Consider the following 14,293-nt stretch of genomic DNA (forward strand, 5'->3'; position numbering starts at 1 on the left):
ATTATATAACGCACAAGTCTAGTGTATAATACACGTCAGTCAGCAGTGTCTGATAGTGTCAGACTTCTCAGTAATTGTCGCTCCTAAAAACCAGTTAGGTTCTTATTGCGTCCGTGGTTGCATTTAAAAACAGCACGTGTGTGGCAGTCAGTGGCAGCGTACAGGTGCGCGTTTTGCACAAACTATTATATAACGCACAAGTCTAGTGTATAATACACGTCAGTCAGCAGTGTCTGATAGTGTCAGACTTCTCAGTAATTGTCGCTCCTAAAAACCAGTTAGGTTCTTATTGCGTCCGTGCTTGCATTTAAAAACAGCATGTGTGTGGCAGTCGATGGCAGCGTCAGGCTCCATATTGTCCCTGGATAGAGACGTGCATGATGGCCTGTAAACATGAAGTGCCCATTGTAAGGAAGTGGGTCTATTGTAGTATAGCCCTTAGGCAGGGAAGCCAAAAATTGGGAGGCTCCACGTTGTCCCTGGATAGAGACGTGCATGAGGGCCTGTAAACCTGAAGTGCCCATTGGAAGGAAGTGGGTCTATTGTAGTATAGCCCTTAGGCAGGGCAGCCAAAAATTGGGAGGCTCCACGTTGTCCCTGGGTAGAGACGTGCATGAGGGCCTGTAAACTTGAAGTGCCCATTGGAAGGAAGTGGGTCTATTGTAGTATAGCCCTTAGGCAGGGCAGCCAAAAATTGGGAGGCTCCACGTTGTCCCTGGGTAGAGACGTGCATGAGGGCCTGTAAACTTGAAGTGCCCATTGGAAGGAAGTGGGTCTATTGTAGTATAGCCCTTAGGCAGGGCAGCCAAAAATTGGGAGGCTCCACGTTGTCCCTGGGTAGAGACGTGCATGAGGGCCTCAAAACATTGTTCCCATTGCAAAGGAGCGGGTCTCCTGTCGTTGTAATGTCCATTCTGCAAAGAATGGGCGAAAAAATTTACCACTGGGGGTATACCTGAAACAAAGGCCTAAGTATTGCAATTTGTAACGGTCATCATCATGGTGGCGCATGAGGAGAAGGAGGAGCAGTCCAGCGATTATCCAAAGTCCAGAAGTTTGTACCCATGGGTGAGTGGAGGTACATGGCAAACTTTAAATTCCGCTCTCATTTGCTGGTGGTGTGGTGAAGTCTGGCCCAATCCAACCCTTGTTCATCTTGATCAGAGTCAGCCTGTCAGCATTTTCAGTTGACAGGCGGGTGCGTTTATCTGTAATGATTGCACCTGCGGCACTAAAAACACGCTCTGACAAAACGCTAGCAGCAGGGCAGGCCAGGACTTCCAAGGCGTAGAGAGCCAATTCATGCCACGTGTCCAGCTTGGATACCCAATAATTGTAAGGCACAGAGGAATGTCGGAGTACAGTTGTTCGATCTGCAAGGTACTCCTTCAGCATCTGGGCAAACTTAGGATTTCTTGTGGCACTACCCCGCACCTCAGGGGCTGTGGTACGTGAGGGGCTGAGAAAACTGTCCCACATCTTAAAGACTGTTCCCCTACCTCTGGCAGATTGGACTTGTGCCTCTCTCGGCTGTACGCCTCGGTTGTCCACTGATTCATGACCTATGCCGCTAGCGTTTTGTGAGGGGAATGCTTTGCCTACTTCCGTGACTATGGCCTTCTGGAACTGCTGCATTTTGCCTGACCTCTCCGCCTCGGGAATAAGAGACATAAAGTTCTCCTTTTAGCGTGGGTCTAACAGTGTTACCAACCATGACCATTGAGGAAGGATTCTCCAGTCGTGCTGTATGTGTGTTACCCACCAATACCATCTGTAAATAATACACGAACTGCATATGACTTGGTTTAAAATTGGCCACAGCAGCCTTTATTACCTATTATTTACATACTAACACAAGGGGGCGCCGTCCAACGGGCGACCCCAACAAATAACAATAGGTAACACAGTAACCAATACAGTAAATATACAACCCTGAGTAGGCCCAGTCCAGGAACCACTTCTCACCCCAGTATCCCTGGCCGCAACACACCGACCCAGAGATGAGGTATTAATCACCTACGGATTAACCCCCCAACTTTGCAGAACCCCGTGCCTGCAACATCCCGGAACCTGGAGCCACCATACCAAGATGGTGTCTCTCTGTCCAGTTACCATTGCCTTCAACCGCCTCTGGACCAGACCTACCCCCCGCTGCTGTGACAAAGAAACAACCCAGACCAAATTCCCCTCGGCATTAAACACAAGGGAGGGTGGGCGGGGATCGTTCCATATCCGGAAGTCAAGAGAGAGGGGGTAAGTCAAAGTCCTTTACTTACACCCCTCAATTGTCCCACCTCTTCCTCCAGGGAACTCCTCCTACCCACCAATCCCTTTACTCTGCCTTATAAACAAACCATTCCTGTTTCCATTAACCCCATCACTCCTTCCCTTCCCTCTAGTCATGTCGCCCCTCCACCCTATGGGTTCCATGGCTTTCTTGACCATTGAGGAAGGATTCTCCAGTCGTGCTGTATGTGTGTTACCCACCAATACCATCTGTAAATAATACACGAACTGCATGTGACTTGGTTTAAAATTGGCCACAGCAGCCTTTATTACCTATTATTTACATACTAACACAAGGGGGCGCCGTCCAACGGGCGACCCCAACAAATAACAATAGGTAACACAGTAACCAATACAGTAAATATACAACCCTGAGTAGGCCCAGTCCAGGAACCACTTCTCACCCCAGTATCCCTGGCCGCAACACACCGACCCAGAGATGAGGTATTAATCACCTACGGATTAACCCCCCAACTTTGCAGAACCCCGTGCCTGCAACATCCCGGAACCTGGAGCCACCATACCAAGATGGTGTCTCTCTGTCCAGTTACCATTGCCTTCAACCGCCTCTGGACCAGACCTACCCCCCGCCACAGGACAGGGCACGTGACTCCTTACGTGGCCTGGACCCGCCACACACCAAAAGCTTGTACCACACCTCCACGCAATCCCAGCGTCCACAAAACAGCACCAAGCACGTGAAGATGCACCCCCATCGCATCCCCAAAACCACCAGTTCAGCGCCACCAACTTTTGGCGCCGCCCCCCCAATAAGGCTCGATTGATACTGCCTATCGCACGAGCCACACGCCATTCCAACCTGGTCACACTATCAAAACTACCCCACGATTAAGCTCAGGTATGTCTTACACAATGCAACAACCAACAATTTTTTTTTTTTTTTTTTTTTAAAACATTCATAAATAACTTCTCGAGATACCAAATCGCTGCCTCCAATTTACTGGACCAGTACCATCGACCCGTCCAGACCCAACTGGCAACATTCAGGCGAGCCTCAGACCGTCGAGGCCCCGAGAACCAACGAATGCCCAAATATCCAAATGAGGCACACCCTCACCACAAAAACCCAGGGGTTATAAACCCACAGATAACACCAACCTGTTACGCCAACCCATTCCACTCCCAAAAGACTCAAATGCCCCCATTGCCTTAACCCGATAACAACTGAGGCCAAACGTAACACCGAAACAAGAGGACTCCCACCTCCCAATACTTCTCACAACCCCTTTTCTGAGCCCACCGAGGGGCCTCCGTGGCAGCCCAATCCAGAAGGAATACGACCCATAGTATTCCGGGCGCCCACCCCCGCCACCTGCAATCAAGTCTGCAGCACTGCCACAAAATGGTACCTTAACAAACGCGACACAATAATGAGCCTGGGCGCCCTCACAACATAATTCCGCACCCGGGACCGCGTATAACAACACCAACCTTCACCACCCGCCTAATCTAATTCGGTGAGCGACAAAGCCGGCGCTCAACCCACTGCACCACCTCGGACACATCCTCCAACATCCAACCTCCGCTCTTGACCGTAGATGGGCTGACCAACCCCACAATCTCAAAGCCCCCCAAAAGGCTAACACAAACCGTTTTGGACAAGGGAAACAAAAACCCGCTCGTGCTCAGATGAACATAGGTGCCACAAACCACTCACCAAACGCTGCCACAAAACAACGGAGACGGACCCTTGTATCCCGCTCCCTCACACCCTTACGACCAAACCCTTCAAGGCCTGCCGCGCCCTAAGATCCTGCGAAAACATCTCTCCACATCTAATCCTTAACAAGACAGCCACAGCCGCCACCCTCTGCTCCACTGCGGACGCCGGCCTAGCAGCCTGAAAACCGTTACTCACCACTGCCAACGCCACCATCAAATACTCCACCGGGCCTTCCTCACACATTGTCCCAAACGTTATCCGCGCCACCCATACTTCTGAATATCAGCCCCAAATAACCTCAGTCACTGGGCACCGAGCCGCTCCCCAACACAGCCACACCAGACTCCACAAGCCCTCCGGACACACCGTGCCCACCTCGTCTGCTACCCGGCCTCAACTCCCGAGACCTGCAGAACTGGAAGGAAACACAGCAGCTGCTATTCCCTTGGCGAACCCCAGTACTGGTTGCGCCACGCATAACATTTTTTTTTTTTTTTTTTTTTAAAAACACATCCAATTGAGAAACCAACTGTCGCAAGTACGCCACCCTTGGCCCCAGGATTAGCAAACCAACTATTAATCGAATTCTCCACCAACTGATAGCCAGAATGACAGCACACCTTCCTCTTGGAAAAAACTGCCAACCTCCACCACCCGACCACTACCACCGATTGGAAGCGCTACCCCACAATGCCCAACCAGAAAACAACTGGACCCGCTGCCTCCGAGTACCGCAGCTACGTTCCATCAGGTAGCACCTTACCCAGCCACAATCCGCGGCCACTAAATCGCCGTAAGAAAAAACCTCCTACACCATCAGATCATCATTGATCTCCCTCGTGACCACACACAAAGGATCCGATGGCTGCACCCTTGGCGCAGCCATCGCCAGCCGTCCAGCAGACACGCACCCCAGCGGCGTAACTCTGCACCCGTGGTTCGACCGCCCCTGCAAAGACTGCACCGCCTGAAACCGCACCGTCTTAGCTGACCTAACTGCCTCTATCGCAGCCCATAGGACCACACCATTACCCACGAATCCTACCCCTCTGACCATAACATCAAACTTTATCCCCACAAACCGTATCACTGGCGTTGGACCCTCAGTCTTCGCCTGCGCCAACAGGCCCAAAAGAGTATCCACCACCATCTGTAATAAAACAATCAACCTCAACGAATCATCAACCCGCCAACCCGATGTAAAGAGAATCAACCTATAATGAATAAGAGGTGTAAGCTGGGACACACCACGCACAAACCACTCCACCAAGAAATAACCGCCTCCAAAGGAACATAAAATGGGACAACAACCCATTAGCACCCACCGATCAACATAATAATAACTCCCCTCCCCACCGCAGCACCAGAACTGCTAGCTAGCAGGGTGGACCAGTAACAACCTAAATGCCGCCTCCAAATTCGCCTTTGCCATCAATGCTCCCCGGCTCACCGCCTTTACCAAATCCCACCCTGTGTCAAACGACACATAATAAACCGCCGACAATTCTGGAGCCAAGCAGGCATACACCGATGACTCCTCCAGATAAGATACGTTTTGAACAAGCCGAAATATATACATCTATATACGGCTCATTTCCGGCACTACCCCCCAACAGAGAAACCCAATCGTGACAAGGAGGGCCCCGAATGGCCCACCCATCCTGCCCAACACCACTTCCTGACCCCTCTTTCCACTGACAACCACCAGGTGTCCCCTAGCCCAGCGCAAACTTCCAATAAGGAGGCAAAGATCCACCAATATAAATAGAATGACGCAGAATTACTATGTTCCTTACCACAACCCAACACTTATGCTTAAGACAACCGTCCGCGCCAAATCTGCACCACCCATCCTTCTATTCCCCCCAAAAAACCCTCATCGTCCGTGTCGCCGGGGTTCCAAGCCCCGAACAGCCAACTACCCCCCAAAAAGGGGGGGGGGGGCTGACTAGGAGCCGCCATCCACTGCAGCCATAAGGATGTGCCCGTATGATCCTACCGCATACTGGCACGCAACACCTTCCCTTGCTGAATTTACTCGGCGTACTGAAGCCAGACTAAACCGCCATATGACCTAACAAGCCACCCCAAATGGATCCATATAACCGAACCATGCCGAACCAATTACCCAATTCCTTCCCCCGATACCCTTGCCAAAAAACGCAAATGCCCGCAGCCACGTTGCAAATGTACGAGGGTGAGCCTCCACCGGCGCTCCCCTCCCTCTTCTTATCCTTCTGGAATCACTTGGCTTAACCTAATCCAGGTGAAACTGTTCCCGGGGGAGCAGCGAAACTATTGCTACACGTTCCCCATTCAAATCTTATCCCTCACATCCTCCAGCAAGTGAGCCCCCCCAGCGGGCCTTTGAAGCACCCATACCTCTCACACTTGGCCACTGTCAGCCAGACGCACCACCTCATCCCCCTCTTCGTTCCTCACCACTCACTCTGTCACAGCCCTTGCCGCCTCTGCCCGAAAATGCTCCCCTGCCGCCTCATGCGCCCTCACTCTGCCTGCCGCACCTGCGCCTACTAACCACCGATCCCGTCCATGCCGCCGGCGGTGCATGCGCACTCTCCACAACCGTATACACCACTTCAGTAAACCCCATACCTGGTCAAAACACCAACCCACTCGGCGCTGCCGTGTCCGCAGCCGCCCCCCCCCCCAGCCCTGCCAAATCCACGGCCGTCTCACCCGACCGCGACCCGGCATATCCTGGAATAAAAATCACGCCATCCGGACGTCTGATTCATCCGTCGCTGCTTCCTCCTCCTCCTCGCTGGAGCCGACCGCCTCTGGCTCATGTAATGCAGACGCCGCCGAAGCGCTGCCACCACCACGGCCGTCCTCCTGGTACGCCGCGTGGGCACCATCCTCCAAGCTCCATCTTCTGTCCCGCGGCGACAACCCCGGAAACCGTCCCGTCCTACGGGCTGCCACCGCGGGCCTTATCTTCTGGCCTGACCCCCCCTTGCTACCTGCAAGGACAGGGGGTACCTGTGGCCCGACCCGCTGCCAGCAGACTCCCATCCAGAGCCGCCAGCCTCCTGCCCTCCTGGGCCCAGAAGGCATCCGTCCGCCGGGCCCTCCCCCCCTTGGGGGAGACCGCCGCTGCCGGGAGCTGCACGCCTGCTCTGGGTGACCAGGCGGGGACCGCAGGGCCCCCGCCGTCACCCCCACGTACCGACGCCTCCCGGGCATCCGTCGCACCATGCTCGCCTGCCCTGGTGCCGGACACCTTGCTGGCTGCAGCCCCCCGGCCCCCCCCCCTCCACCCGCGGGGGGGGGTAACGCTGGCCTCCGTCCTCGCCGGGCGCTCTCCTGGCCAGGAGCCGCCGCATCCAGCCCTCCTGGGCCCCATGAAAGCCTCTGTCCGCTGGGCCCTCCCCCCTGGGGGAGACCGCCGCGGCCGGGAGCTGCAACCTGATCTGGGTGACCAAGCAGGAACTGCAGGGCCCCTGCCGTCACCCCCACTCACCGACGCTTCCTGGGCACCCGTCGCCCCAGGCCCGCCTGCCCTGGTGCCGGACCCACCACTGGCTGCAGCTCCGCGGCCCCCCCCCCGCCTTCCGCGAGGGGTAAAGCTGGCCTCTGTCACCGCCGGGCGCTCTCCCCGTCCGGGAGCCGCCGCATCCAGCAATCCAGGCCGCGGCTCGGACCGGAAGTAGGCCGCAGCCAAGCCACACCCCCCTCCCGGCTAACGCGGCCTGGACGGAGATTCCTCCCGCGGCCGGAGCAGCAGCTGAGTACTGCCCTGCCCACGTCCTACCGCGGAGGGTCCCCGAAGGGGCTCTCGCATCTCCTCCTCGCTCCCCCCGCACACGGCAAGTACCTGAGATATGAGGGAGGGGGGACGCCGCCCGCAGCTGACAGGGGAGCGAGGGGAAAGTGCCAACGGGTAACCCCCAGCAGCCAAGACGTGGGACCGCGCTGCCAGGGGCCCGTGCACTGCCATGATGAATCCGCTGCTCCCGGGTAGCAGCCATCCTGTCGCACGTCCGGATCGTTCCATATCCGGAAGTCTGGTGATGTGAGGGGCTGGGGAACCTCCATCATGACGTCCTTGTACAGATCTTTGTGTCCTTCTAAATACTCCCACTCCTCCATGGAGAAATAGAAGGTGACGTCCTGACACCTTATAGGAACCTCTCCAGTCAGATCGTTCCATATCCGGAAGTCAAGAGAGAGGGGGTAAGTCAAAGTCCTTTACTTACACCCCTCAATTGTCCCACCTCTTCCTCCAGGGAACTCCTCCTACCCACCAATCCCTTTACTCTGCCTTATAAACAAACCATTCCTGTTTCCATTAACCCCATCACTCCTTCCCTTCCCTCTAGTCATGTCGCCCCTCCACCCTATGGGTTCCATGGCTTTCTGTAATGATTGTCGGCCAAGATGTTCTTAACGCGAGGGTCACGAGACAGGCAGCTTACCATAAAGTCAGCCATGTGTGCCAGACTCTTAACAGCCATCACTTCAGTATCCTGACCAACACGATGACTGAACATGCTGTCCTCCTCCTCCTCCTCCTCATCATCTACCCTGTCCTCTGGCCAGCCACGCTGAACCGAGGATATGACTGCATGTCATATCCTCAATTTGGCCAGAGAGTTGCTCCATGTCTTCATCCTCCTCCTCGTCATAGTCCTCCACTGCACGTTGTGATGAGACGAGGCTGGGCTGTGTGTTATCATCACCCACACCCACTACTGTTTCTTGCTCAAACTCATCGCGCTCCGCCTGCAATGCATCATGGTTGTTTTTTGAGCAGAGACCATTTTAGAAGGCAGAGAAGCGGTATGGTGACGCTAATAATGTCGTCATCGCCGCTCACCATCTTGGTGGAGTCCTCAAAGTTTTGGCGGATGGTGCATAGGTCGGACATCCATCTCCACTCCTCAGGTGTTATGTGTGGAGTTTGACCCATTTCCCGACGGCTTAGGTGATGCAGGTACTCAACAACTGCCCTCTTCTGCTCACATATCCTGACCAACTTGTGCAGAGTAGTGATGAGCGAGCATGCTTGTCACTACTCGGTACTCGCACGAGTATCGCTGTACTCGTGCTGCTCGGCGGGGACCGAGTAATCTCGCGATACTCGTGCTGTACTCGTGGTCTTCATTTCTGCATGTTGGCGCTCTTTTGAGAGCCAGCCCTCATGCAGGGATTGGCTGGCAGACCACTGCAATGCCACAGCCCTGTTAGTTGTGGAATTGCAGTGATTGGCCGGCCTGCACAGCGTGACCGAGCCTTTATATCGGCCGGCGCGCTGTGCTCTGCTCACAACTATCCAGACAGTCAGTGCAGGGAGAGTGTCGCTGATTCAGGGAAAGCTTTGCGGCCCTTTATAGTTAGTTCCGGAGCAGGGCTGCAAACAGTGTGACCAGAAGTCCTTCTCAGGACTATTCTAGTTGTATACAGGCAGGCAGGGTATAGCCAGGTCGGAGTACAGTAGCAGAGTCCTTCTCAGGACTATTGTTGCTATATACAGGCAGGGTATAGCCAGGTCGGAATACAGGCTAGTGACCAGAAGAGTCCTTGTCAGGACTATTGTAGCAGTATACAGGCAGGCAGGCAGGGTAGTGGTGACCGTATACCAGCCTTCATCATATCTGGGGCTGGTGTACACAGTGTAAAACAGTCCAGATAGTGTCAGACTTCTCAGTAATTGTCGCTCCTAAAAACCAGTTAGGTTCTTATTGCGTCCGTGCTTGCATTTAAAAACAGCACGTGTGTGGCAGTCAGTGGCAGCGTACAGGTGCGCGTTTTGCACAAACTATTATATAACGCACAAGTCTAGTGTATAATACACGTCAGTCAGCAGTGTCTGATAGTGTCAGACTTCTCAGTAATTGTCGCTCCTAAAAACCAGTTAGGTTCTTATTGCGTCCGTGCTTGCATTTAAAAACAGCACGTGTGTGGCAGTCGGTGGCAGCGTACAGGTGCGCGTTTTGCACAAACTATTATATAACGCACAAGTCTAGTGTATAATACACGTCAGTCAGCAGTGTCTGATAGTGTCAGACTTCTCAGTAATTGTCGCTCCTAAAAACCAGTTAGGTTCTTATTGCGTCCGTGGTTGCATTTAAAAACAGCACGTGTGTGGCAGTCGGTGGCAGGGGACAGGTGCGAGTTTTGCACAAACTATTATATAACGCACAAGTCTAGTGTATAATACACGTCAGTCAGCAGTGTCTGATAGTGTCAGACTTCTCAGTAATTGTCGCTCCTAAAAACCAGTTAGGTTCTTATTTCGTCCGTGGTTGCATTTAAAAACAGCACGTGTGAGGCAGTTCGGTGGCAGGGGACAGGTGCGCGTTTTGCACAAACTATTATATAACGCACAAGTCTAGTGTATAATACACGTCAGTCAGCAGTGTCTGATAGTGTCAGACTTCTCAGTAATTGTCGCTCCTAAAAACCAGTTAGGTTCTTATTGCGTCCGTGGTTGCATTTAAAAACAGCACGTGTGTGGCAGTCGGTGGCAGGGGACAGGTGCGCGTTTTGCACAAACTATTATATAATGCACAAGTCTAGTGTATAATAATACACGTCAGTCAGCAGTGTCTGATAGTGTCAGACTTCTCAGTAATTGTCGCTCCTAAAAACCAGTTAGGTTCTTATTGCGTCCGTGGTTGCATTTAAAAACAGCACGTGTGTGGCAGTCGGTGGCAGGGGACAGGTGCGCGTTTTGCACAAACTATTATATAACGCACAAGTCTAGTGTATAATAATACACGTCAGTCAGCAGTGTCTGATAGTGTCAGACTTCTCAGTAATTGTCGCTCCTAAAAACCAGTTAGGTTCTTATTGCGTCCGTGGTTGCATTTAAAAACAGCACGTGTGTGGCAGTCGGTGGCAGGGGACAGGTGCGCGTTTTGCACAAACTATTATATAACGCACAAGTCTAGTGTATAATAATACACGTCAGTCAGCAGTGTCTGATAGTGTCAGACTTCTCAGTAATTGTCGCTCCTAAAAACCAGTTAGGTTCTTATTGCGTCCGTGGTTGCATTTAAAAACAGCACGTGTGTGGCAGTCGGTGGCAGGGGACAGGTGCGCGTTTTGCACAAACTATTATATAATGCACAAGTCTAGTGTATAATAATACACGTCAGTCAGCAGTGTCTGATAGTGTCAGACTTCTCAGTAATTGTCGCTCCTAAAAACCAGTTAGGTTCTTATTGCGTCCGTGGTTGCATTTAAAAACAGCACGTGTGTGGCAGTCGGTGGCAGGGGACAGGTGCGCGTTTTGCACAAACTATTATATAACGCACAAGTCTAGTGTATAATAATACACGTCAGTCAGCAGTGTCTGATAGTGTCAGACTTCTCAGTAATTGTCGCTCCTAAAAACCAGTTAGGTTCTTATTGCGTCCGTGCTTGCATTTAAAAACAGCATGTGTGTGGCAGTCGGTGGCAGCGTCAGGCTCCATATTGTCCCTGGATAGAGACGTGCATGAGGGCCTGTAAACCTGAAGTGCCCATTGGAAGGAAGTGGGTCTATTGTAGTATAGCCCTTAGGCAGGGCAGCCAAAAATTGGGAGGCTCCACGTTGTCCCTGGGTAGAGACGTGCATGAGGGCCTGTAAACCTGAAGTGCCCATTGGAAGGAAGTGGGTCTATTGTAGTATAGCCCTTAGGCAGGGCAGCCAAAAATTGGGAGGCTCCACGTTGTCCCTGGGTAGAGACGTGCATGAGGGCCTCAAAACATTGTTCCCATTGCAAAGGAGCGGGTCTCCTGTCGTTGTAATGTCCATTCTGCAAAGAATGGTCGAAAAAATTTACCACTGGGGGTATACCTGAAACAAAGGCCTAAGTATTGCAATTTGTAACGGTCATCATCATGGTGGCGCCTGAGGAGAAGGAGGAGCAGTCCAGCGATTATCCAAAGTCCAGAAGTGTGTACCCATGGGTGAGTGGACGTACATGGCAAACTTTAAATTCCGCTCTCATTTGCTGGTGGTGTGGTGAAGTCTGGCCCAATCCAACCCTTGTTCATCTTGATCAGAGTCAGCCTGTCAGCATTTTCAGTTGACAGGCGGGTGCGTTTATCTGTAATGATTCCACCTGCGGCACTAAAAACACGCTCTGACAAAACGCTAGCAGCAGGGCAGGCCAGGACTTCCAAGGCGTAGAGAGCCAATTCATGTCACGTGTCCAGCTTGGATACCCAATAATTGTAAGGCACAGAGGAATGTCGGAGTACAGTTGTTCGATCTGCAAGGTGCTCCTTCAGCATCTGGGCAAACTTAGGATTTCTTGTGGCACTACCCCGCACCTCAGGGGCTGTGGTACGTGAGGGGCTGAGAAAACTGTCCCACATCTTAAAGACTGTTCCCCTACCTCTGGCGGATTGGACTTGTGCCTCTCTCGGCTGTACGCCTCGGTTGTCCACTGATTCCTGACCTATGCCGCTAGCGTTTTGTGAGGGGAATGCTTTGCCTACTTCCGTGACTATGGCCTTCCGGAACTGCTGCATTTTGGTTGACCTCTCCTCCACGGGAATAAGAGACAAAAAGTTCTCCTTGTAGCGTGGGTCTAACAGTGTTACCAACCAGTAATGATTGTCGGCCAAGATGTTCTTAACGCGAGGGTCACGAGACAGGCAGCTTACCATAAAGTCAGCCATGTGTGCCAGACTCTTAACAGCCATCACTTCAGTATCCTGACCAACACGATGACTGAACATGCTGTCCTCCTCCTCCTCCTCCTCATCATCTACCCTGTCCTCTGGCCAGCCACGCTGAACCGAGGATATGACTGCATGTCATATCCTCAATTTGGCCAGAGAGTTGCTCCATGTCTTCATCCTCCTCCTCGTCATAGTCCTCCACTGCACGTTGTGATGAGACGAGGCTGGGCTGTGTGTTATCATCACCCACACCCACTACTGTTTCTTGCTCAAACTCATCGCGCTCCGCCTGCAATGCATCATGGTTGTTTTTTGAGCAGAGACCATTTTAGAAGGCAGAGAAGCGGTATGGTGACGCTAATAATGTCGTCATCGCCGCTCACCATCTTGGTGTAGTCCTCAAAGTTTTGGCGGATGGTGCATAGGTCGGACATCCATCTCCACTCCTCAGGTGTTATGTGTGGAGTTTGACCCATTTCCCGACGGCTTAGGTGATGCAGGTACTCAACAACTGCCCTCTTCTGCTCACATATCCTGACCAACTTGTGCAGAGTTGAATTCCAACGCGTGGGGACATCACACACCAGTCTGTGTGCCGGAAGATGCAAACGGCGTCTTAAGCCGGCAAGGCCGGCTGAAGCAGTAGGTGACTTTCGAAAATGTGCAGACAGGCGGCGAACTTTTACCAGCAGATCAGACAGCTCTGAGTATGACTTTAGAAACCGCTGAACCACGAGGTTGAGCACATGGGCCACGCATGGAACATGTGTCAGCTGGCCTCGCCTCAAAGCCGCCACCAGGTTCCGGCCATTGTCACACACGACCTTTCCTGGCTTTAGGTTTAGAGTTGTGAACCAGTGTTCTGCCTTCTGTTTCAGAGCTGTCCACACCTCTTCTGCATTGTGGGGTTTGTTGTCACCTATGCAGATTAGCTTCAGCACTGCCTGTTGCCGCTTCGCCGAGGCAGTGCTGCAGTGCTTCTGTGTTGCCCTGGACAAGCCAGGGGCCACAGAGCACAACACTTAAACACCCCACACTCCCTGCAGGCATATCATAGTCAAAACACAAAATCCTTGTTGCCTTCCCCAGGGGCTGTTGTCCACACCAGGGTGTGGAGCCAGGCGGTTGGTCTCCACCCACCGAGGAGGAGGGAAAACACAGGCAGTGAGAGTTAAGCTAAGGAAGTGGAAGGAGGAAAGTAGTAGAGAGGAGAAAAGTGACAGCAAAGAGCCTGAAGTTGGTCCGGGTGTGTGGCCCGGACAGGACAGCAAGGTTGGCAGGATGTGGTGACCGTCTGCAGTGGAGGCCGATTGGAGTCTGCCGTAAGGACCGTGGACGGGTGGTGACCCGGCCGTACCGGACCGGTATACAAAGAGAAGCCAGCACCATTGGCAGAGGACTTTCGGATCCCGGCAAGGCTTGGTGTCGCCGTGAATTTGCCAAATCCGTTAGTGAAGGGAACCTCAGGGTTTCCAAACAGCCAAGTCCAGATAGAAGGCAACCGTACAACCGTGAAGGGGAGACACAGCCACCGCCAAGGGCAACCGTCTCCCAGGGCCAGCGCCTGTGGGCAAAAGGGGCTCCTCCGGCCCATATCCAGGTCGGGGAGCGGGTTACTGTTGGGAAACCATCACTACCAACACTTAACTTAGGTGCAGGGAGAGACAGTCATCACTAACCTGC

The sequence above is a fragment of the Anomaloglossus baeobatrachus genome, chromosome 11 (genome assembly GCF_048569485.1).
Source record: "Anomaloglossus baeobatrachus isolate aAnoBae1 chromosome 11, aAnoBae1.hap1, whole genome shotgun sequence".
Lineage (NCBI taxonomy): Eukaryota > Metazoa > Chordata > Amphibia > Anura > Aromobatidae > Anomaloglossus > Anomaloglossus baeobatrachus.